Consider the following 955-nt stretch of genomic DNA (forward strand, 5'->3'; position numbering starts at 1 on the left):
ATATCACCAGATAAATATTGGATTTTCCCCTGACCCTGAGTGTCCGGCCCCATGAGACGGTGGTTTTCTCGGCCCCTGATGGTCCGAGGTCGTTCCCGCTGGCCACATTTATGCGCCAGGGCCTCCTACAGACAATGCACTTTGATTTATTGCGCTATCTGTAATAGCACCCGAGATATCACCAGATATATATTGGATTTTCCCCTGACCCTGAGTGTCCGGCCCCTTGAGACTGTCGTTTTCTCGGCCCCTGGTGGTCCTAGGTCGTTCCCGTTGCACAGATTCACGCGCCAGGGCCTCCTGCAGATAATTCACCTTGGTTTATTGCGATATCTCTAATAGCACCCGAGATATCACCAGATATATATTGGATTTTCCCCTGACCCTGAGTGTCCGGCCCCATGAGACTGTGGTTTTCTCGGCCCCTGGTGGTCCGAGGTCGTTCCCGCTGCACAGATTCATGCGCCAGGGCCTCCTACAGACAATGCACTTTGATTTATTGCGGTATCTGTAATAGCACCCAAGATATCACCAGATAAATATTGGATTTTCCCCTGACCCTGAGTGTCCGGCCCCATGAGACGGTGGTTTTCTCGGCCCCTGATGGTCCGAGGTCGTTCCCGCTGGCCACATTTATGCGCCAGGGCCTCCTACAGACAATGCACTTTGATTTATTGCGCTATCTGTAATAGCACCCGAGATATCACCAGATATATATTGGATTTTCCCCTGACCCTGAGTGTCCGGCCCCTTGAGACTGTCGTTTTCTCGGCCCCTGGTGGTCCTAGGTCGTTCCCGTTGCACAGATTCACGCGCCAGGGCCTCCTGCAGATAATTCACCTTGGTTTATTGCGATATCTCTAATAGCACCCGAGATATCACCAGATATATATTGGATTTTCCCCTGACCCTGAGTGTCCGGCCCCATGAGACTGTGGTTTTCTCGGCCCCTGGT

This window comes from Nomia melanderi, unplaced genomic scaffold (assembly GCF_051020985.1).
Source record: "Nomia melanderi isolate GNS246 unplaced genomic scaffold, iyNomMela1 scaffold0014, whole genome shotgun sequence".
Lineage (NCBI taxonomy): Eukaryota > Metazoa > Arthropoda > Insecta > Hymenoptera > Halictidae > Nomia > Nomia melanderi.